Below are 22905 nucleotides of genomic sequence, written 5' to 3'. Positions count from 1 at the left end.
TATGAAGGAGGTGGTGATTGATTGCATTACATTGGCTGGTGTAGAATCACACCGCCGTAATATCCCAGTGGAGGTTGGACCTCAGCGTCCGTAGGAGGAACACATACCCACTGCAGGATCTCCCTGCTTTTGGAAGGGAAGGCTAAACTCACGGAGGAAGGAATGGGGGGGTGGGGTGGGGGGTGTATTGCAGAGGTTGTTGACGGGTGTTGTGTTCCAGGTTTTTCTGTCACCGCGACGCATCTCAGCCCGTCCTCTCCCTACCCAGCGGCTCATTTTTTCAATTACACCTAATCTAACCCGTATGGTTGGTAAACTTCAGCTGCGCAACTGGAGGATTCTTGGAAACTTTGCGAGGGAGTGGTATCGAGCGCGGATAAAACTCTAGCTTAAGATGAGTTACGCGTCCTTGCTGTGGGACCACGGGGCCCCGGTTCTCTCCCTCGATCAATTATATGTACTTTGAGCGTAAGTCGGGCTGCTAAATGATTGAGATGAACCCGTGAAAATCACTGCTTTTCTAAACGTTGCGTCATAAAAATTGTTGCGACTCTGAATTTGAACGCCACTGCATCTGCAGCAGAGTGAGAACACATAGCTTGTTTTGTTGTTACTCTTTTTTGAATCCCCCCTTCCAAAACATTTGCATATGGAGAAACGACGACTACAGTCGGCGAACAGGAGAGCGGGTCGCATGTTCGGTGAGGCATCCATTAACCTTTTGTTAAGTTTGCTGCGCTGCCTCCGATGACCTTTTGCGGCGCCATCCCACTCAAAGTACAACGGCGCAAGGCGAGGTCACTTTGTGTGTGTAGCACAAACACAGATGCTTCTCATTTACAGGAATGTTTTATTAATGTGCACTGTCCCTACCAAATAAATACAAAAAGTAATAAAAGAAAGAACATGAGACGTTTAAAAAAAGCGCTGACAAACTGTTTTTTTTTTTTTTTAATAAAGTATGTTTTTGTGCCATTTATTCCTGTTATTGGACACTGAGGCAGCAGTACATAAACAAATAGAGACGTATGACATGCAACGAAAGTTGTCCTAGGCCACAAGGACAATGTGATGAGACTTTTTTTTTTTTTTAAAGTGGCGACTAAAGGCAGCCTGTTTCGATGTTGTTATGTGAGCGATCAGACCGGAATCACGGCGACTGAAAGAACTCGTGACTTTCAGCGCCGACATTAGCGCTTTGCTATAACGTACAGTAAAATAGTGGCAAATTGCTATTGATGTCTTCTAAAAAAAAAAAAAAGGAGATCGAGACTTTGCCCTTCATGAAATTTAAGGCCGAAGTATTAAACCGTAATGTTCCACAACCTTTGGAGAGGAGAAGCTATTATCTCTATTCTGAAAACTCTTCATTGGAGAAGCTTTTTTTTTTTTTTTTTTTATCTTTTGTTATATTTTTTGCCTCTTAAAAGTCTGCATGTTAGCGCACTGATGATCAGCTCAAGCGATGTCTGCGCAAGTGTTTCAAGTGCACTTGTCAGGTCGCATGCAGGTGTTGCCGCACTCGAGTAGTCCAGCCTCTTCTAAAACCTGGAGTGTCCATACTTTACTGTCCATGCTGTGTACCAATTAAATGGCGTTGTATGCTAATCGTGTTCTACACAGAACCCAGCGTTGTGTGAGTTTGTATGTTCGGGCGTTAATGTCTGTTCTCGCTTCAGGGCGCGCGGCGTTAGTCGGAGCTCTTCCGAGTGCAAAAATGATTGGACTGGAGGTGACGAAGGCCTGATGAAGACCTTTTTTTTTTTTTTAAGGCCACTTGTGGCGGCGTCACAGATGCTGCACCTGTTACAGAGCAACGGCTGCATATTCAGCAGCGAGTCGAGCCGAGTGAAGTGCTTGTTAACCGGTTCAAACTGGCTGCTTCATTTGCATATGAGCTCTTTGGGAAAAAAAAAAAAAAAAACGGCAACATGACATTTAATTAATTCTATGGAGAAATCTTTCACTTCAAGCCTGGTGACTTCCATGTACGCCGTACAAACAGGGAAAATACAGCCGCGCTGGGAGACAAAGCGCTGTCGCATACGGCAGGGCTCGCCGGTGAGCGTTTTGAGAAATTGGCAACCAATTCTTGGCTTTTGGTTGCCATCAGTGGCAACTAGGGCGGGACAGTAGATCGACGTTACATCGATATCGAGATATGAGACCGGATATCGTCTTAAATTTGGGATATAGTAATACAGCATAAGTATCTTTTCCTTTTTTTCCCTATTATTTGCCTTTACCCACTTAGTCAGTATATCCACATTTCTAAAGACTATTTATCATCACTGTATTTGGTCAAAAATAATTGTGGTAGTTGTGGTTGATGGTATGAATAACCAGATGACCCTGAACAGAAAAAAACAAAACAAAAAAAAGGGAATTTGTTAAGTCTTGGGAGGCAAAGTTTCCGGCATTCTTCGATTGTCTGGTTTTCCATCCTGGCAAGCACTTTTTAAAAGTTAGCCTGTTGAGGCCTGGAGTCCAAAAGAAGGAAGAAGAAGAGAACTGCAATAATTGTCACGACTGACAACATCATTATTTAGGAAGATATTATTACACAACACTGAACAAAACGGCAAACAAAATATGAAAGAAATGCATGATTACCAGCCACTTAACCGGTCTGGCTGCCAACAATTGAGAGTGTAAAAATGCAAAACATAATAATTATTGTCTCTACGGTTAATCATCTCATTGCTTAGCGCATCGGCAGTAAAAGCAGCACGTCAGGTTGTTTTAGTTACACTAACTGCGAGCCCCCTAATGCGTTCGCCGCGCGACGACAAACAGTCAGCAACTGGTGAACCATAATTATCTCGCCACCGGTGCCTCCTTCAAACCACCGGGGATTTTCCTCCGTGTCTTTGGGAAAAATGAGTGGGGGGAAAAAAAAAACAGACAAAGCACTTCAGAATAAAAGCCTCGGGAGATGGGTCCACGGGTCTACTTTGACGACCGCCACAGATAAGAGCTCCATCGAGAGCGGCAACCTTTTTTTTTTTTTTTTTTTCCAACCGTTGAGGAATTACATATGAAGTCGGTGCTCGCCGCAGAAACCGAAACACCGGCGATGAAAATTGTTTTTTCCCAAAAATGTGCAGCAGTTAGGGAGGAGGGGGGGGGGGGACTCAACAGGGACTCAACAATCATACTAGCAGTCTCTGAATGTGATTGAGCAGCCCCCCCCCCCCCACACACACACACACACACACACACACACACACACACACACACACACACACACACTTTTTTATGCTGCACTACATGGTGGAGTAATCAAGATGATCCTGTGCTCTCTCTATACATACAGTGTGTACAATATGCAATATACAAGCAGCTTATAGGCTTTACCGTATGATTTCATATAGAAAAGTATATTGTGATATAGACAGTGTTATGAAACAACGTAAAGTATATCTGGATAGAAGGTTTGGGAGTTAATAACACATAGTATAGTTGTTGCACATGTTACACAAATCGTTCCAATAGGCCAAGAACAAAATCATGAAAAGCAAAACAAATCAATTTATTTTTCTGCAGTATTCACGTTCTGTTATGTGACAGATCAGACCACACAGGACTTGTGTGAAACGCGTGTATTGAAAAATGTACAAAATGACGGCCATGCATGCACCGGGGCTATCTGCCCACCCACCTGCCTACCTGCACTCCCACCAAATGTCATTATTAGAATTACACAAAATTGGGACTGAACACCTTCTTACCTGCCAATGGCAATAAAAGAGACACGCACCAAAATCTGCCAGCTGTCACCTCCCCACACCCACACACACACACACACACACGCACACACACACACACACACACACACACACACACACACACACACACACACACACACACACACACACACACACCGGAGTAGGAACAGGTCTATTTTCTTTCCAGGGCCGTGGATGCATTGCAGCACAGATTTTGTCAAAGTGAGCACACTGAAGCTTACTTCCGCACATGTGCACTTGGCAAAAAAAAAAAAAAAAGCGCAAGAAAGAAAGGGAGATGTAATTTGTATGTCTACAAATGTCAAAATGTCAAGGCATGTAATCCTTTCAAGAGGTGATGAGGTCTTTGGTTAGAGCTTGGCGCCACTCCAGACTTTATAACAAGAAAAGTGCTTACTCCAAGTTCTGGAGGTGAACGGTGAGTCCTGATCCCTCTCTCCTCCCTCTCTCCTCCCTCTCTCTCTCTCTCTCTCCCTCTCTCTCTCTCTCTCTCTCTCTCTCTCTCTCTCTCTCTCTCGCTTTTAAGGGATTATTGTGGTGTATCAGTACACATGGATTTACAGTAGCGGTGTACAGCATATCCTGAGTGGCATGCTCCATTTTATTTAACGCCGGCAAAACTTTAACAAAAAACAAAAACGCATGTTTTCCAAGGATGTATGTGGGCTGAGGTGATGTGCGTGTGTGTGTGTGTGTGTGTGTGTGTGTGTGTGTGTGTGTGTGTGTGCGTGTGTGTGTGTGCGTGTGTAAAAAGTTAGCATTCAAATCATTCAGTTTAACGACGTATCACAACAAACCCGCGATGCACTGGCTCACTGATGTGATCATTCGCACAGACACTGTCAACACGTTTTAAAAGCGCGGCGCTCTGGCAGAGCGACACATCGGGGTAGATAACCCAGTTAAACACCGACGGGGTGTGTTTGTGCGGCATACAGCACGTGTGATTACTGCTTTCTGAAAGCCTGATACATTTCTAATTATTTGCTCTAATTCATAATTGGATTTTTATTTTTATTTTTATTTATTTTTTTGTCATTGCAAAACTCACTCAAACGCAAACCGTTAATTACGTCAGTTAGAAGGAAACGCCAGAATATCTTGTTTTATTAACACAATGAAGGTGAGACTGTTATATTCTATGTATTCCAATCCAATGTTCATTTCCCTTGTAATTTCCCCATACTATGTTTTCTACCAATATCCTTGCGTTAAATAATTTCAGAATCAACTCCCAATAATTCCCCTTTTTGGTTTTTTTTTTAACCTCCTTTTTGTTTTTGTTCTTCCTTTGCAAACTCTTGATTTGATATTCCATGTATCCCTCCACTGCTTTTTAAAGAATTCTGTCCGACGTCTGTCCTCCCACCGCACATCGGTCTTCTTCCACTTACAGCAACTGTTGCTAGGCAACAGCTCATGGCTGCATTAGAGTATCAGTATTTACATAAAAAGAAAAAAGAAAAAAAAAAATATTAAATTGTTTGGTGAACGTTGGATATAAAGTTGCATCATGGAGAGATTCAGTCGAATTTCAACGTGTGGCGCAATCATTGGACGTCTCCACCAGTGCAGTAACTTTCTTTTACTGGGACATGTAGTGTGATTACAGTCACACGAGTGTTAGTAATGTATTACTCTGTTGCTCTAAATGCTGAGCATAGATATTGGATTACTGTGCAGGATTACAGCGCTCAGTATTGACTATGGAAATGACATAACGCTGCTGTCAGAATGCCCCTAAATCACAAATCTTCTTCTTCTTCTAATAAATAAAAGAAGTTGTCTCTGGACCCTTTACTGCAGTACGCTTGTGTTGAACATCACTCGACGAAGGTTGATATGTGACGCCAGACCAGCCTGATGCAGCCATATGGTTCTCTTAATGGTGGGTGACATCCGACGAGGCTTTGTTTCATCTCGTCCTAACTCGTGTAGTCCCACCTCAGCATATCGGTAGACCTACACCGGTATTCCTCAAATGTTTGAATTCCTTTAAAAAGGACAGACTGATCTTTTTCAGTCTCATGAAATATATATATATATATATATATATATATATATATATATATATATATATATATATATATATATATATATATATATATATATATATGAGATTCTTAAGCAGGGCCTTACTGGCACAAGTCCATATGCGGTCTAGGTGATTGGGCGTTTGCCCATGAATACATAATACAGTATAGTTGATTGGGCTTTTTTTTTTTCATGTGTGCATGAACAGTATATGGGTGATTGGGCCTCTCACACATTCAATGTCAGCCTTCACATTTGAACCGATACGCTCAAGACAATTTATTTTAATCCTTACGTTTTGCTTTGTCATTATTCTGCATTTTTTTTATTTAATCTTTAAGTGGCAACTTTTCAACTCCCCCCCCCCCCCCCCCCCCTAGTGCTTCCAAGTGGTATTACTGTTATCGCCGCCGCCATCTCGCCATCTCGTTCCGTGTTCCTCAGAGCCTGTTTACGGCGTAAAAAAACCCGGCCAACACAACCACTAAGGAATGTGCCGTGACGTCATCAATGTGCAGCGTTTGGCTTCATCTGGCGACTTTTAGTAAGCTAGCGCTAGCTAATTTCCACCGGGAAAGAGTTGCCAACAGCGCACAGGGGGACTCCACCGTCCACCGTTTCTGTCACCGGGTAAAAAAAAATGGATAAAGAGCTTCCTTTTGTGCCGTAAAGCGAGCCTTCGCGTTCTCCTCGGTGCAGTGAATCGCACAGTGAAAATGAGGTTCATAGGGAAACGCAGAGGGTGTCGTTATTCCACCGCCATCACTTTGTGCAACCAGCATTTACCTCATAATGTCTGTTGCCACTTTAATACTGGGGGGTTCATATGTTGTCGTTTCCTGTGGATCGTTCATGCACTCATGCCATCCATGACTGATTCACATTTTGGCAGTACTAATATTGTTAGTAATAATAATATTGAGAGGTAGCTTCGGTTTTTTTAAGGCAGGAGTCTACCTGCTGAAGCTGCTATTCAATTTTAATATTACTAAAATTGCAAAACTGTCTTTGGTCAGGGAGGGCTGTTAGTCAGGGGTTTAACCCCGACATGTGACCTATTGTTGAGCTCTTTACCCAAACCAGTAGTTTGGCGTTCGTCGAGTACGTGACAGCAGGACGGCGGATCGATAATTCCTTTTGGCGTTGCCGTCAGAACGACTCGCGCAACCCGGCGGTCGTCGCTGCTGGATTAGAGCTCTTACATTGGGGGGGGGGGCGGGGGGAGCCAGAGCGGAACCGCAGACTGTCATTTCCACGGCTGAGCGGTCTGGGTTTTTGTCGTCTGCCAGCCCATCAAAGCGCGGAAAAGGGCAGAGAATATTGCTTTCACTGCCAACCCCGTGTCTGCCAACGCAGGTAAACACATGTTTAGCATAAGACACTTCCTGGTGCGTTTTTGAGCTCTCCCTACTGACTCTTAAAATCACAAGCAATGCAGGCCCGAGCGTTTGGCCCAAGGCTGCAAATAACAACTATTGTTGTTAAAAAATGACTCAAATATTAAGTTCACACTGAACAGAGAATAACACATCTAAGAAGCTGGAACCATGAGGATATTTAGGACTTTCCTGTGTTGTGTTTTTTTTAACGGTTAATCAGCACCACACCTACACAACCGTGTTTGCTCTCTGTGCTCTCCTCCTCTGCAGCTTTTCCTCGTCGTCAACCTAGATGCACGGGTGCACAGTTTTATGACGATGTCAGCACTTGCTTGAAACTATGCCAGAGCTGCAACAGCAGCACCGGCGAGGCTTACCTTCCCCGTCTTAAACGCACAGGCCTCTCCATGTGTTTAAAATGCGTAATCTGCTACTCGACTCTCCGGCTCGTCTGCCCCGACGCGTGAGGTCCTGTTATGGTTGTGTCCTTCGCCGAAACGTGTCAATCTCGCCTTGTGTGTCTCGCTTCCAATTTGTCAGCGCCAATTAGCCCGGCCTCCGCTTCCTTGCACTCCCAAATAAAGCAATTTTGATTTCGATACAAGCCGGGGGGGGGGGGGAATAATTGGCGTACAGTGCTCTATAGGCCATTTAACATTATGCATTGCTTGTTTTGTTGGTTTGCATGTAAATACAGCTGAGGGAGCAGCATAGATACGGAGAAAACAAGTGCAGCACAATATGAAATATTGGAATACAAGTCTGGAAATATTCTTATCTTTTTTTTTTTTCTTTTTTTTCCCTCTCCCTTCCTTTGGAAATTCACTTCACGCTTATCCCTTGAAAAGTCCTAAATAAATAAAAGCATTATTTTTTTTTTTTTTCATCAGATGATACTCAGCCTGTCAGATTAAACCCGCCAGTGTTTTTTTTTTTTTTTTTGTAGTAACAATCACACAGACTACTACAGATTAAGGAAAGCAGATGTCTTCTTGCACCCCAAAGGGCAACATCGGCTGACATCGGCAGACCAATTTTTTTTTTTTTTTTTTTTTTAAGCTCTCTCTTTTTAAAAAAAAAATAAAAAAAGGAGAGCAAATTTGTGGAGCTGCCACACGCAGTTTAGATTTCCAGCCCACATGAGTCGCAGAGGCACGTCGAGCGCGTATCACTTTCAGGCAGCAACCGCATGCCTCCCGCCTCCCGCCGCTGCCAGTTTGCTCGAATCAACCCTCGGATCATTTGTCGCGGCGCCGGATGTCTTGTAGGCGGAAGTGGGATTGGCTGCTGTCAAGGCAACATGCAGCCATTTCTTGTGCCTCCTAATTGCAGTTTCATAGGAACAACCGCCATATATATATATATATATATATATATATATATATATATATATATATATATATATATATATATATATATATATATATATATATATATATATATATATCCCCGTCCTAGCCTAGAGCGCATATGTTCCAAATGTCGAGGTCTCGGAGTTGTTTTCCACTCGGCGATAAAAGGAAAACATCGAGGCGTCCATTCAGCTGCGACTGAAACAAAACTCCTAAACACAAAACACGGTACAGCTCGGTATCCGTGCAGCGACAGCAGCCTTTAAAGTCGGAACGATGTCGCCTTTTTTAAAATCCGTTTTGCAGCTCTTTGCTTCTGTCGGATATTGTAATGAATTATACATTAACTAGGATATTAATCAAAGCAAATAATACAAAAAAACATCTGGTACCTTACACACACACACACACACACACACACACACACACACACACACACACACACACATGCAGTGAGTGAGCATTGAGGAACGTTTTTCTTTCTTCTTCTCTTCTCCATCAAATCATAATACACTTGGCTCCCTCTCTTATCCAGTCTGTGCAGACAAAATGTCTGTAGCTACTTCGGGTACAATGCTGCCCGAAAACCTGCGAGAGATGCCAAAACTGTATTTTGCGAGGCAACTATCAGAGCCTGGAACTCACAATTTTTAGACCTTGGCCTACATCTGTTTCACATCGACTCACTCTCACTGATAGAAATGTGGCTACTTACAGGTACTGAATACAAAACTCAATTTTTTTGCAGGTTCTCATCCTATTCTCTTTCGTATCTCGTATAGTTATCTCAGCGGAAGGTCATGTATCTTGTGTCGAAACATAAAACAGGGATGCGCGTGCAGAGAAACTGCTCTTTAAAAAAAACGGAGCATTTTTTTAAAGCACGCTTTAAAAATCTTACTGCCCCCTAGTTTCCATCATATATATTTCATATCTGTATTTGTTGACATTTCTGTTTTTATTGGATATTTTATGGTGAAAAGAGAGAAAGGACGCAACGAGCGTCGAGCTTCCCGAGCCTGATAACAACCAAGACGATGCTTTTACATGGTCTGGTTCCTCAGGCTACTGAGCAGTCCATAAAGGATTTTTCTACCTTTCAGTCTGTGCACTCTCTCTCTCTCTCTCTCTCTCTCTCTCTCTGTCCACCTGTGTTCTGTCTAACAGGTGTTATTAGATTCTGGATTATAGACAACAGCACTCAAGTGGATTACCATCTGTTTTCACAGCTTGCTGGTGGTCCATTTAACCTGAACTAGACCCACTGAACAGAGCTTTTCTTAAAGGGGACATTTGCCCGGAAAAAAAAATAAAATCTGAAAATCAGCGTATATCTGGTTTGGTCATCATGTGTGTTTGGAACACAATAGAAATCTCTGCACCCTGTTCTGGTTTGGCACAGCTCAAATAATTCATTCTTTTACAAAGAAGGCCAATTCGTCTTTAGAAACTGGAGGTCATTTGAGTTCACATTTCGGCGGCCAAATCAAACCGTTTGCAGGATGTTCAACCTTCGTCTCTTCACAATGCATTTCATCCTTGACTTCCTTCTTGACCGCGCTGCTGTTAAACGGCATCAAAGTAGTCCACGAATGTGAGACGTGAGTTTTAAAAGATCATTACAATTCCTCCTCTGCATTGTGTAGGTTTCTGTCTTCTTGCTTCTTCGCCCTCTGGGGCTTCCGAAGAACAATGCAACGGAAAAAAGCGCGTCGACCACAAACGCATTTAGTGCGTGATCGTGGGTCGCACGCCATCGGCTGCTGTGTACAGAATAATGTAGCGTTCTTTATTCATGGAACCTTAAAAACAATGCTCGTCGTGTGTTCTGCTATAAGGGGCTCGACAGCTGTGGTAAAGTACAGTACGTTACATGAATAATCCGTTCACGATCGAGTTCTTGGAGTATTCCGTTTGCGGATGTAAACTCCGTATCCTGCTTCTAGAAAACCCGAATACGCTTGCTGGAGTTCTCCGAAAGAACACCAGGATACCGTATCTCGGTTATCGAGGCGCCACCGACCTGTGGACTTGCACACGCGTCGATGTACGCTTGCACTGCTTCCTACAGGGCAGTGAAAGGAACAGTTCCTTCCTATCTCCAGGCCACGGTCAAGCCCTACACCCCCCCGCCCGACCACTTCTCTCTGCTGCCTCGGGGCGAGCGGTCGCCCCGTCGCTCAGAGGTCCCTGCGGCCGATCGACCCGGTCACGTCTGTTCTCTGTCCTGGTTCCTCAGCGGTGGAATGAACTTCCCACTGACGTCAGGACAGCGGAGTCGCTGCCCATCTTTCATCAGGCTGAAGACCCACCTCTTCAGGAAGTGCTACCCTGAGCCTTCCACTCAGCACTTATTGTATTCATACTAGCTTGTTGCTCTTATTGTATTCATACTAGCTTGTTGCTCTTATTGTATTCATACTAGCTTGTTGCTCTTATTGTATTCATACTAGCTTGTTGCTCTTATTGTATTCATACTAGCTTGTTGCTCTTATTGTATTCATACTAGCTTGTTGCTCTTATTGTATTCATACTAGCTTGTTTCTCTTATTGTATTCATACTAGCTTGTTGCTCTTATTGTATTCATACTAGCTTGTTGCTCTTATTGTAGTCATACTAGCTTGTTGCTCTTATTGTATTCGTATTACTTATAGCACTAACTGTTTTTCTTGTTTCTGTACTTTGGCTCTGAGTTATGCTCTGCTTCATGCTCTTAGATGCTTGTTTGGAAAAGGAAATGTACTTATGACTTCTGGTGACTAGTAGTTCTCTTGATTACCAATGTTGATGCACTTATTGTAAGTCGCTTTGGATAAAAGCGTCTGCTAAATGACTAATGTAATGTTACCTGCATACATTCTTTTCAAAATAAACTTCCGTCCTCACAGGGAACAACTTATTTAGGTTCGGCAAACAAAACTACGTAGTTAGGTTTGGGTTAAAATGACCATGGAAGAGACGTTACTCAAGTACTAGAAGTTACACGACGAATAAAACCAACGTTGACGTCTTTGTTTCACACGGGGGAGAAGAACCGCCATCTCCTGGCCGACAGACCAAACGTCTCACTTCTGGAGCGACCGAGAAACAAAAAGAGGCAGAAGCGTGACAGGCCGACACCGAGGGCAGCGTTAAAGGAGTAGTATATATCTGCTCTGTTTTTAAGGATCGCTCGGTCCACAGCGTGGAGGGTTGAGAGGGAGAGAGAGAGGGCGGGGGGGGGGGGGGGGGGGGATGCTTTTAAAGCAGACCGCTTTTGACGATCCGAAGAGGTTTGCAATGACGACGTCGTGTTTTAATATTACCATAATATGATCACATCCAGGGAATAAACTCATAAACGGGTTAGCCGCGTCCGAGTAAACACAGAGAACCAGACGGAACACCTTTTCTGTGAATCGACTTTCTAGAGCGGCGCAATCTGCCTCTGAGGAGAGTGTAAACCACTTTGTGATATTTTAAAGTTTGATAATCCGTCTATCTGGATTTACTAGTCGGTATTTAATAATCTTTTCCAATATTCCAATGACGCAGCAATCTGTGGTCTCACGGTACGACGTATTCCTTTTAAGTAAACTTATATTACTTTATTAACCAGTCGTTTAAAAAAAAAAAAAGTAAATAGCATTGATTTTTTTTTTTCTAAAGAAATTATAAATGTTCTCTTAAAAGTGGAAGCCGCTCCCTGCTTCTTCCTCGGGGAGATTAATGACGCTTTCACAGCGACTCTGCAGAAGAAGAAGAAGACCGTTCTGCTGATAACGTTGCCGATGGTTCGTTTATTTTATCCGTGAACCTCGAGTGGACTTCGCCGTGTCGTAGTTCAGCTTTTAACCTGTTCCCCCCCGTTGCAAACCCTCTGGTGTTGTTTTGCTTCATGCCAGCGTTTTGGTCTGAATGCACCTGATTCCTTTATCCGGTCCACCGCAGGGCTGCTGTATATTGTTGTATATTCATGTTCCACCGGTACCTCCAACTTCTAAGACGTGACTGTCTACTGATAAACAGCCGAGGTTTTAATATCCAAAAAAAAAAAAACTCTGAATATCCTTAATTAAAGCAAATGGTCATACTAGTTTGTTTTGTAGATTTTGTTTTCCTCAGTGAATGCAGCCTATAATTCCCGAATTTCAGATGACCAGCGCTTCACACCAGCACACGGACGCACCACACACACACACACACACACACACACACACACACACACACACACACACACACACACACACACACAGCCTCAAAGCCACAGAGGAGCAGCCGGGGCTCTTTATTTTTCCCCCCTCCTTCCTTTCTTCTGTCCTTGTCAGATTATCCTCACAAGTACTGGGACTTTGCCCTTCTCTGGATACAGAGCTGCATCCGAGTGGAATAAAAATGGAAGTTCTGCAAAAATAAAGGAGAGTGTGTAAAATAACATCCAGCTCTAAAGCCACGGACGGTAAATGACCATCTGGTGAATATACTTCCATCTCTCACATACAGTATACACACGAATACCGTCTGGGAAAACAAAAGGAGATTTACAGCTCGGTTTCGGTCATAGGGGTGCGGCATCATTTCTCACCGAGGCCCGAGCGTCTCATCTCCTGAATAAACAGTAATCAGTTAGCGAATGAATTAACCATCCCGTTGTTTTCGAGGCTGACCATACATACCATTAGGTTGTCTGAATGGAGCCCGCGCCGATTGCCTCGCAACATTTTTTTTTGCCGGGCGGCCGTCGAGTACCCTGCGAGTGAAATGGAGCGATCCCAGAGGCAATTGTGACCGTGAGCCATTTTGTGCTATTTGGATAGTGGAGATGTTATAATGAAAAGCAGTCTCTTCACTGAAGTGAAGTGTGTTTTCCGTTTTTTTTTTACACGGATCATGATTGTTTCCTGCAGATATTCAGTTTAATTGATTGAGTGATAATGCATTTTGAAATGCCTGGTGAGTGTAGTGCAGGTTTGTCCTTTTCGGTTCCTGACAAGGTTCTGTGAGGTTCTCTGTTCGTCGTATTAAGTCCTAAAGCCTGGAAGTGTGTTGGAATTATTATTTTTTTTTTTTATGTTTTTGGTTAGATGCCTGAAATAAGGTCTGTGGTTAACACAAGCTTAAGAGACTTTAGCGTTTTGTTTTATGACATAAAATACATCAGTAGATGCCAACATTTTGAAGTTCTAACGTGTCTGAAAAAGGGTGGTTGCTAACGAGCGGCTATATGTTGCTAACGAGCGGCTATGTTGCTAACGAGCGGCTATGTTGCTAACGAGTGGCCAAAGGTTGCTAACGAGCGGCTAAAGGTTGCTAACGAGCGGCTAAATGAGACTACAAAGTGGAATCATGGTCCACCTTTACCGCCTCATGCTCGCCTATAGCATTAGCTTTTTTTTACTACTGCCCATTGCACGCACGCACTCAAAAAGTACGGTGTTAATTTGATAAGATTCATTTAAAAAAAAAAAAAAAACCTGTAAATATCATAAACTCGTCCGGTTCGATACTAACTTGGCGGTGACCTACAAAAAAAAATCCGTCATCTCTTCAGCACCCTATTGAGCTGTCGGTTATGAAATTCTCAAATTTGCATGCATGAATCAAATGATTCTGTCAGACAGATGGAATGATTCAAATTAGATGAAAAGAACCCGACTTCCCATGTATTATATAGAGAGATCAGTTCCTTTTTTCCTCTCAGAGTGAGAGAGATCCACTTCCCTCCTCTGACCTCCATAAAATAAGCTCAGTACATTTCCTCACGGCGCATTCTTCTCAGTTCAGCATTCTGGGAGCTGCTTAGTAATCCGTCTTTGTTTTGTGTATTTTTATACACGTTTTCATGTGCAAATGGGACAAAGGTGGCAAAGTGATGACAGCTTCCCTGCTGAATAATACATTCTATGAAATCTATTGGAAAAAAAAGAATTGCAATTTTTATTTGTATTCATGTACAGTATGAACTACAATCTCAGGTATCAATAATTGAACATCATCCTCAGAGAAATTAGTTGGACTCATTACAAGCACAGTCTCTTGTTTTTTTTTTTTTTTCTTGTTTTTGTTTAGCTTTTTTGTCGTTTTTTTTTTTAACAATTGAAGCACATGTAAAATTATGATCTGAAGATCTTTTTTTTTTTTTGCATTATGTTTTTGAAAATATTTTTTTTTTCGTAGAAATTTAACCATTTGATGATTATATTCTCTCCGAAAATGAGAGAGAATATCCCCACGTACAGTAACCCTCCCTATACATAGACAGTTGGCAGAATAACACACGAGAATTGGATCACCTTGGCTCGGGGTCGGGTGGGGGGGAGGGTTTTTGCACAAAAAAATCAAGCTCACTCTGCTGGTATTTCAAGTCCAACATTCTGCGGGTCAGGCTTAATTTCACTCTGGCATTCAAATATCTCTCCACAGCCATCCGGCTCCAGCAAATACCAACACAGAGATATTCCATTCATTATGAATAGCTCACAACCCATCATCCCCAAATATATATATCAAAAATTCTCCACCTTTTTTTTTTTTTTCTGTTTTTTTTTTTTTTTCACTGTAGCCAGCGTCAAACATTGAATCATTAAGCCACCAAAAGCATTGAAAAGGATTTGAGCATTGAAAAAAGAAAACAGTGGAAAAGGGAAAGAATGGTTCACACCATGACGTGACCATTGACTGTTCTCATCTCAGTGAATAGGTTCTGTTCCACTTGTTCCTGCTCCGCTGTCTTTAAATGTATATTTCACCTCCACCGTCGTTTGTTCGCCATTCGGTCATCGTGTCAAAGAAATGGAATTTGGGAGACTTGACTTGATAAGAAGCAGCATGATTGTGTGTGTGTGTGTGTGTGTAGCGACGTAGCTGGTGTAGCTGTCTGTAACTGAGGTGAAAGTCGATAAAGGCGAGAGGGAGCCCCCCCCCCCTCCCCCGGACGGCCATGTAAAATTTTTCGCATCACGCGGCGATGTTTCATTTGATTGACTGATGCTTTGCAAAAAAAAAAAAAAGGTCACGTCACGCGGGGGCGGGTGGGGGTGGGGGTGGGGGGGGGGGGGGGGGTTCAAATCTCATCAAGACCATTTGTAAATACACACTCCGTTATGCCAGTTATGTCGATAAATCTGTCACATTTGTGAAATCGACCGGTGGGAAATTAAAATATGCTCGTTGCGCGGAGACCAAAGCGAATGGCATCTACCTCGTCTTACTTTCTGCACAAGGTCACTGTTTCCATGGCGACCGTCTGATGGCTAGTTTTGCCTCCTTATTCCTTATCTTTTTTTTTTTTTCTCCCCCCCCCCCCCCACTCTTCTCCCTTCTTATCTGTAATATATCTGTTTGAAGACCCCTCATGGCCGTTGTGGGGTCTGCCCACTCCCCCCCACGCCCCACACACACACACTCCCCCCCCCCACTGTTCCTCACTTTTCATCCCTGCCTCGCTCTTCCTTGAGCCTTCCTCTTTGAAAGACTAAATGGGAAAAAAAAGGGCAAAGCGTAAACAGACTACAGGAGAGACAATGTTCTGATGGTTCTATAAATGATGCAACATCAAAGTGGGAGCGTTTTTTTTTTTTTTTTTTCCTTCCCTCAGACAAAAAATTAAACTGAGCAAGGGTTGCTTTCGATATCAAAGGCCCCCTAACCCCGGTTAGATGTCGGGCACAGGGAGAGTGGAATAAGTCTCCCGCTGTTCTGTTATCAGCTTTGCTCTGTTCGTCTGCAAATGAACTGCTGATACAGATTAATGAGCTGTAACCCATCTCCTCTTATTTTGTTGCAGGTTCCCTAACTGCCTCGCTGACTATGCTAGCCCCCAGTCTGCGTTAGTCTGACAGGGTCACACTACATTACAAAGCAGCCTCATTTGCCTCTTTATCTGTATAACAGATGGACCATCAGCGCCTGAGCTTGTGTGACCCCGGGGGTGATGGCAAGGTAACGCGACACTGAGTGGACGTAGATCATTACTGGGTTAACAGGGAGGCTACAGACTGCAGCCTTATGCTCCCCCTCATTTTCCCGAACAATATTCTACCGTCGTGCGGCACACGCCGGCGGATAAAGCGAGACAAATGAGACACGGCGAGAGGGGTGGGGGGGGGTGAGGAACGTGCCTGAGCTAAGTGACAGAGAGACAATCAAAGACGCGATAGGACACGGAGGAAAGGAGAGAGGGTAGGCGAGGGGGTGGGGGGGGAGACGAAGCACTCAGACAGAGAAGAGAGGAGGAGTAGAAGGAGAGCGAAAGTAGTAAAGGTTGAAGTGTAAAGGAAAGGTAGGTAGGAGGAGTGGGAGCAGGAACCGAATCTTAATTAAAGTGAAGGATGTATGGCTGTTGTTTAGGAGCCACGGGGGAAATGCACAGTTGCTAATTTGGCTGCTCTGCTCCTCAGGCATGCTGGCTTCACTGTGATATCATCCAGAGCCGTGTCATTAAAAAGAGCCCATTTTGCGTTGAGTGACAGCTTAGAATGTGACGGCAATGAACATAACCCCAATTCTGGGGTTTTGTCTCTCGTTAAAAAAAACCTCCGCCGAAATTGGACGTGGTGCGCTGAGCAAATAAACGCTCATAAATGCTTATGAATACCAATGCCCTTTTAACAAAACATATTATCAGGTAAAATCCAAAGTGTTGAATCGATGGCGTTGCATTCATTTTTGTTCAAGACCAATTCGGTTTCACATGAGCTGCATTTGATAAGATTCCACATTCACGTTTCGTAAACCATTCCTCCCCTTGTGCAGTATTACAGAGAGAGAGAGAGAGAGAGAGAAATAAAATGAGCTAAAAAGCTATCACAAAATGTTTTTCTTCATTTAGCCACTAGACATACTTTTAATAAATATCTTTGTTTTGTAAAGACACTTGTTAAGTATCATATGTCGTCCCTTTGCCAAATGCTGATTTACGCCGTCACCTTTGTCAAGTCAGTGTGATTTTGACTCCCTTTTTTTATCTTCAGGTTTTGGTCCATTGTACTCCAAGTATGAAACTGCTGATACCGGATGCTTTAGTCAAATTCAGATCAGATTTGGGTCTCTTGTACATTGTCTTTTGAGCAGGCTTGAATCAGTAAAGGTTCCTGTGTGGCCGAGCTGTGTATGGTACCGAGCATAGGGCCGTGGTGGTAGGAGCTCTTGTAGGTGTTGTAGTGGTTGTAGTGCTCGAGGGGGGGCAGCGATAGGTGCCTCTCCATGGCGGCGACACCAGCGAGCTCTTCTTCAACTGTTATCACCTCCATGGAGGAGGCGGGCCCATCGGGATCCTGCTGGTTGTGCTGCTTCCTCATCTTGTAGAAAATGACCAGCAGGACAGCAGCCATGAGCGTGATGGCCACGAAGCAGCCGATGATAATCTTGGTGGTTTTCATCACCTCGTCCAGGCCGTTGAGGGCTCCCTCTCCATCCAGATCAAGAACTGGAATTGTGTAAGTCCGCTCTGTGGTCCTTGTTGAAACGGGAGTACCTCTCGTCGTAGAGGATGACACCCAGCCAAATGGGGGAAGCGGCGTTTGGCTGTCATCCCCCGGGGTCTCAATGGTCTCAACGGTGACTGTGGTAAAATAGGTCACCCCACTGTTCTCCACAGACGTGACATTAAGCCAAGCGGAGGCAGAAATGTTGCCTGCCGTGTTGCTAACCATACAGGTGTAAGTCCCAGTGTCCTGCATTGTGACGCTAGTAAAGTTCAATGTCCCATCATTTAGTACAGACAGACGCACCTTATAAGCCCCGTGTGTCACCAACGAGCCGTTTGGCGTGAGCCAGCTGATGGATGTCAGCGAGCTCGTGCGACATTTAAGCTCCGCACCCATGCCCTCCGTCACATTCAAGTCACTGGGTGGCTCCACGATGACGGGAACATCACACTGGAAGTAGCTGTGGTCCAATTCCCCGATGTAGCGACCTTTAAAGACCGCAGGAGAGTGGCACCGGGCGCAGCAGCTAGTATTGGCAGGTACAGTCTCCTTCAGCCACCAGCTGAGCCACAGGATATCACAGTTGCAGATCCAAGGGTTGTGGTGGAGGTGGACCCGCTCCAGGCGATGCAACGGCGTGAAGAGGTCATGCGGTAGAAAGGTAAGGTTGTTGTGAGCCAGGTTGAGCTCCACCAGCGACTGAAGGTCATCGAAGGAATTCTCTCGATAGTTTGGACCTGGCGTGCATCATCCACAGCTTCTGGAGGTTCACTAATCCCAAAAATGAGCTGGGCTTAACGACGGAGAGCTGGTTTCCTGACATTTCTAGCTCCTCAAGCCTCACCAAGGGTAAGATGTTGGGTATCTCCTTGAGGTTGCACATCCCAGGTTCAGGTAGCGCAGGTTGCTCAAGTCCTTGAAGGCGCCGTCAGAAATGTAGGAGAGACGTTTGAGCTCACCTAGATCCAGCCTTCGAAGCGAGGGGACCCGGTTGAAGGCATAAGATGGTATACTTTCGATAGGGTTGTTCCGTAGCCACAATTCCTTTAGCTTGGACAAGTACTCAAATGCTCCATTGGGATTGTCGTAAGCCGATTATCAAGAGCTCCAAGGTGTTGAGACTGGCCAGTCCATTGAAGGCGCCAATTTCAATGTTGCGGATGTGGTTTTTGCTCAGCTGCAGGATCTCCAGATGGCGCAGATGTTTGAAACTGTCACCTTGATGACCTGGATGAGGTTGTCCTGCAGGTTCAGGTAGCGAGTGTTTGTGGAAATGCCATCTGGGACGTCCCGTAGGCTGCGGCGGGTGCATATGACTTTGCTGTACTGATTGCTGCATGAGCAGACGGAAGGGCAGGTCTGAGCGCGAACCAGTCCTGCCACCACCAGGATCTGGAGGGCCAAAAGCAGCACAAAGAGGGGGTTGGACAGCGCCCCCTTCAGCCTACGACCTCTCATTGTCTGGCGCTGGAGGGAGGAGATCATTTTGTTCAGCATTCATAGTTCATCTGCTGTTTGTGTTCTCTGCAGGAAGAAAAAAAAAAAGACAGACAATTATATTTAGCAACCACATAAATTAACTGACAGAAAACAAAGAAATTGAAGATGCAACTTGGAGCTCTGGTAAATTTAATAGGTGTTTTTCACCCTTTTTTATCCCTTCATATAGTCCAAACAATTCACCAAAAACTTGACAACTGATGATTGACAATGGAAATAATAATTACTGCAGCCCTAATCTAATTAAAAACGCTACAACGTGCATAGAGTGTTGAAGAAACAAGATCTAAAGGAATTAAAAGGCATCAATTGATTTGTCATATGCTGCCCTTATGTAGAATATAAAACAGTTTCTTGTTAGCTCTCTAACCCTGGATTGTCCCAGAATTCCAGACTTCACCGAAGCTTGACGCATCGGCACTGGAGAGCGAAAAAAACCCCCCAAAAAATGAGAACTTTGAGCATCTGTTATTAAATTAAATTTAAATTGAATTTCTTGTAGGATCCTAGGATTATTTAATACCCAAAGCCAAGTCATAGACCGTTTTAACATTGCACAATGAATCTTCTCTATACAGAACAAATGTCCACGCTAACAGCAATGTAAAACCAATGCAACCTGCATGCATGCAAACAAAGAGAAAGTCCACATATTCTTGCTTGAAATGGTGCTATAGAGCTCATATAAAACACAACATTACATGAACAAAGTCATTGACAAATGTTTTCCAGTGACAAAACAACGAGGCTAATTTTTCTCTTTTTTTTTGTTGTCATTTTACTATAATATTCTACATCCTTTTTTATTGCCTTTTGAAATTATGTATCTGTGATTCATTTCCCGGGGGGTTTACAAAAACAACGCTTTTCATTGATTCGTGATTAATGCCTTTTTTTTTCCCCACTCGAAACAGTACCGCAGAGCCGTTTTACTTTTATTACGATCCAATTTATCGTCGCACCGAATCTCTCACAAATAGCGTGATCCCATAGTGAGGGAGGGGCCCTGATATCGCCCTTGTATAACTACAGCAGGATTTATCATCTCCCAAATCAAGTGACTGACAAGAAACTCGTTACTCGTGTTATCTTAGATTAGATTCGATGAGATTAGATTAGTCCATTCAGCCTAAGTGTCTAAGAATATGCCGGAGTGTGCTCAAGATAAAAATAGACCCGAGACATTCGTACACATACAGTACACCATGTACCTTTCACTCTCACACAGCAGTGTTGATGTGTCGCTATCGCCCCTTATTATCTCCCGCCCGGGCAAAGATGGCAACCAACAGAATAAATCAATACGCGCTGTATTCCAAACGTATCATGTGTGCTGGGAAAATTATAAAATGTGACAGCATTGTATCACGCTTTTCTATTAAATGATACAGTCACCCGTTCTTCAGCGCAGTCGGCCGTCTTTGCCGAGAGCGAAGCACTCCCGCCTAGTGCAGGAGACATTAACCTTGCTGGCTGGGTCCTTACGCTTAAGTATCCCCCCCCCCCCGTCTCTTTCCAAACTCTTCCATTCTCCGAGTTATCTGTTAATCTTCTCTTCCACCAAGCCACCAGCAAGAGGAAGCGAGTCTATTATGACAGGTGTTTTCTAAACTGTAAAAATTGTTAACTGAGGGGGAAATGTTCTCTGGTGAGGATGAGTGTCTGGCTTAATCAGTAGAAATGAGCCTGTGCATGTGGCTTGTGTTTTTTTTGTTTTTTTTGTTTTTTTGTTTGCCCCAGCCAGGCTGCCTGCCGCACACCAAGCCGAGTTGTTTGGAGAGAGGCTTGCAGAGAGATGCGTCCTCTGCTGGGGGAATCGGAATCGAATGCCTCCCACTGGGCAGTGTGTGTGTGTGTGTGTGTGTGTGTGTGTGTGTGTGTGTAGGGGGGGGGGGAGGGCTCATTTTGTCTGGCTGGAATCACAAACGACTCAGCGTCGCCACCTGAGAGATGAAAATGTCATACATGGCAAAGAACGCGGATGGAGAATGTCTGCTGTCAATAAAAAAAATTTAAAAAAATAATCTCCACCGGAATGCTTTAAGAATAGCAAATTCAGCAATGAGCAATGTTGATCTACCACTCGCAGAGTCATTGAGGCTTTGTGCGCGTGGCTTTTTCATAAAACATTGGTATCTGAATGCATTTTTATCAGCACAAGAAGGCCTTATAACATAAAAGGGGTTTGCAGAAGAAAAAAATCAAAATTGCCTCAAACATATTTCCTTCCTTTGTCGACGCAACACTGAGTGGATTAATTCCATCTAGGCATGCTCAGCATGTATTCACAGCCTCTGAATGCAGTAGCCCCGCTTACATCTAAAATCCTGCCAGCAACATAAAAAAACACACCCACCCTTACTCTTCTGCTCGCTGCACCAAGCACTGCGATTTGCCAAATCTGTTTGTTCTGATGAGTTTTGTAGGAAAAGTGCGAGGGTAACGTACGTCTCAATCGAGGGGGCGTGTGCAGAGGGAGGAGGGGCCTGTATAAAGCGGAGACCTTCGGAGCGTTTAAACCACGATGTCAGATGATTAGAGTCTTGTCAGGCAACGTCCGGCCAAATGCGTCGGCTCGGACGTGCCCACACACACACACACACACACACACACACACACACACACACACACACACACACACACACACACGCACACACTGGGGAAGCGAGCTCGGAAGTCTTTGATGCAAATGACCGAATGTCTACGACTCAAGAAATGAGGTAACAACAAAAAAAAATTAAATAAAGAAATAGTCCCACGGCACGAACACAAGAAGAAATATGTTAACACTGCTCCGCGCGAGTCAAATTGACAAAGATTATCCATTCATGAGGATGAAACGTAACAAGAAATGTTGCATTATTGAGCAACTTGCTTTGCAGGCACATTTTTTTTTTTTTTTTTTTTTTTTTTTTTCTTTTAGATTTTTGATGTTTGTCTTTGCTTGTTGGCATATTAAACATTTCCCCTCAGAGTTCTTACGCGGGGGGATTTGGACTGTTTTATGTTCAAATAAGATTATTCCAAGCGAGCGACAAAAAAAAAAGAAAGAAAAATGACAAAGATCTCAATTACAATCAGACAGAAAATGTGTGGCACAAGACCTCTAGACAAAGGCCAAATAATGCAAGTGACGTTGTTTATTATGCATTTACCGATCAGTCGTTTGCAGTTGATCCAGTGGGTGTTGACCTGATAAAGTGGGTAAAAAAAATAAAAAAATGAAGAAATGAAATGTGGCAAGTCCCTCTTCTTCAAGACGGAGGAAAGAAGCCTGTGGCCGATTAGTGAACTGAATGTCCTTCTGCTAATTCGTTCCAACACAATACTGATTCATTACATTTGCATACGTTAAGTTGCGTGTCTTGTCGTGTCCTCGTTTGTGCTGATGCCGTACCTCACGGGCCATCTGGGTTTTACAGAACACACGCGTACAGACGACGGACCTCAACTTCTTCTCACGTTCTTCGTGCGGCGGGCTTG

At 43.8% G+C, this 22905-nt stretch overlaps 1 pseudogene; it reads right to left on the bottom strand.

Annotated features, from left to right (window-relative positions):
• Positions 1–17529: 17529 nt before the first annotated feature.
• Positions 17530–19436, bottom strand: LOC137884168 (leucine-rich repeat-containing protein 4C-like; annotated as a pseudogene).
• Positions 19437–22905: the final 3469 nt, after the last annotated feature.

The sequence above is a fragment of the Cebidichthys violaceus genome, unplaced genomic scaffold (assembly GCF_023349555.1).
Source record: "Cebidichthys violaceus isolate CVI_PGR_0920_01 unplaced genomic scaffold, fCebVio1.0.p SCAF_365, whole genome shotgun sequence".
NCBI classification, from domain to species: Eukaryota; Metazoa; Chordata; class Actinopteri; order Perciformes; family Stichaeidae; genus Cebidichthys; species Cebidichthys violaceus.
The sequence above is the reverse complement of the archived record's forward strand: the minus strand, read 5'-3'. Positions and strand labels throughout refer to the sequence as shown.